We start from the raw sequence: 2,516 nt of genomic DNA on the forward strand, positions 1-2,516 counted from the left end.
GAGAGAGAGAGAGAGAGAGAGAGAGAGAGAGAGAGAGAGAGAGAGAAAGAGAGAGAGAAGTGGCCAGAAGTGGACCCTGAAGACAGGCTGTTGGAAAGAAACAGCCAGGCGAGACTTAAACTGCAGGTACTTGGGGAGCGTGCACATCTGGGAATTTATAGTCTAGCATATAGAAAAATAAATTAAGGGTAATCCACCCAGTAATTGTCCTAGAACTGCTTTTTAAAAAAGTCTATAGGAGTCAATTATTGGGGACTGGCTGGGTCCTATTAATAACTGAGTTATTATATAAGAAAATTAGCACAACTCAGTGATACTCTCAAAAAAAAATAAAAAATTTAAAATAAGCATATAGGTTTTTTTTTTCCTCTAATTTATAGCCAAAGTAGAGTTTGTGTCTGCCCACCCAAGGAGGAGAAATGCTCCTAGCCTGGAACTAAATTTTCCAGTGTGGGTATCCTTGTGGTTTACTGTCATTGTGCGCGGAGCTGGAACAGTTCGTTAATTACAGTGCTGATCCACCCTAGTCTCCATTTAACAATGGACTGTGTGCGTGCGTGTGCGTGCGTGTGCGTGCGTGCGTGCGTGCGTGCGTGTGTGTGTGCGTGCGTGTGTGTGCGTGCGTGTGCGTGCGTGCGCGTGTGTGTGCGTGCGTGCGTGCGTGCGTGCGTGCGCCCTTCCGTCCTTCTTCAGATGCCAGACACACTTTTTTTTTTTGATAAGAGTCTCTTCACTAGCTTCAGCTTGCCGACTGGGAAAGTCTGGCGGGCCCTGGAGCCTTGGGGAGCCGTTTAAGTCCACCTCCCCAGAGTGAATTACTAGTGAGTATTATCATTGCTTGGGCCCTGGAGATCAAGCAGGTCCCAGGCTTGTTTAGCAAGCGCTTACCATCTGAGCTACTTCTCCAGTCCATGGACCACTTCTGTATGCGATGTGGTAGTGGTGATGTGTGTGTGTGTGCGCGTGCGCTTCCTGTCTCTGTCTCCCCCATGCCAGGGTTACAGGCACATACAACCATACCTGACTGTTTATGTGGGTCCTAGGATTTGAACTCAGGTCCTCCTACTTATACAGCAAGTCCTTCTACTTAGTGAACCATCTCCCCAGCCCATGGACCACACTGCTGATGTTCTAGAAGTTTCCTAATATAACATAGAAGGAATTTTCAAGGAAGAAGCAGACATTGGAAGTGTTTCTACTATGGAACAGACCTGTAACTCTGCCTCAGATGTCTCTGGAAAGTGAGACTGTGATGGAATGCCTACATTTAATGGGGTTGGGCATTTCTGGGGTGACAGAGACCATAAGAGTGGTATTGTGGGAGTTAGTCTTATCCACGTGACTGGACTTGGGAGACACACTCTGGTTGTGGGTAACATCCTCCCATGGGTGGGGTCCCAATGCCAGCTGAGGACCAGCCTTGATCTCTCCACCCAGGGGCCAGCATGCATCTCACTGCCTCCTAACAGTTTGGCCCCATAACTTCCCCACCATGGTGGATTATTCTTACAAGCCACCCACTAAAAGAAGCCATTTCCCCCTTTAAATTGCTCTTGCCAGGCTTTTAGTTTGCCACAGCCCAGAGAAAAGGTAACTAGAATAGTTAGGTAGGGAAGTTGTCCCCCCAGGGCCCCTCCTTTAACTTACTTAAGCTTATTTTAAGTGCCCTCTCAAACCTCCTGTCCCGGGGCAGGCTGACACCCCCCACCCTCAGGCTCTGCAAACAGAAGGAAACAGTTATAAAAGTATCTTTTATTCGCCTGAAGCAATTGTCACTTCCAAGGCTTGCTGCCTCCTGTCCCGACCAGGAAGCTGGAAGCTTCTTTTTTTTTTTTTTTTTTTGGTTTTTCGAGACAGGGTTTCTCTGTATAGCTCTGGCTGTCCTGGAACTCACTCTGTAGACCAGGCTGGCCTCGAACTCAGAAATCCGCCTGCCTCTGCCTCCCGAGTGCTGGGATTAAAGGCCTGTGCCACCAGGCCCGGCCTGGAAGCTTTTAACTTCCATACAATCCGATGGAGACCTAGAATGTTTCCATCCTCTGAGAGGAAGGGTGAGAATAAGCCCACCTTTCCTACAGTTCTCTGACCTCTGGCTGGCTGATTCAACTCAGCTGGATTATATAAGGAAGAGCCTCTGGGGAAGGGCAGCCTGTCCCTGGGCTGCAAAGTTCAGGGTTGGGGCAGGGCTTGCCAGGTAGGGACTGGGGGATGCTGGGAGAACCTGGAGGCCAGGTCTGCTTTGATGTGTAAAGTACGCAACTCAGCCCCTTGTCCCTGGGTCTGAAGCCAAACAATGGGTGCTTCCTTGTACAAACTAACTTTATCTGCTGTTTGGGATTAAAGGTGTGTGCTATGGGGCTGAGCCATACCATACTAGAAGCAGGGTTGTTGGTTTTTTTTTTTTTTTTTTAGTAAATACCACAGTCTCAGGGTTCACAGTGTGATCAAATATCCTGCAACAGCAGCTAAAGGAAATTAAAAACCCTGTGACTTAGAGAACAGCTAAAAAGTAAGGC

Source organism: Mus pahari, chromosome 21 (assembly GCF_900095145.1).
Source record: "Mus pahari chromosome 21, PAHARI_EIJ_v1.1, whole genome shotgun sequence".
NCBI classification, from domain to species: domain Eukaryota; kingdom Metazoa; phylum Chordata; class Mammalia; order Rodentia; family Muridae; genus Mus; species Mus pahari.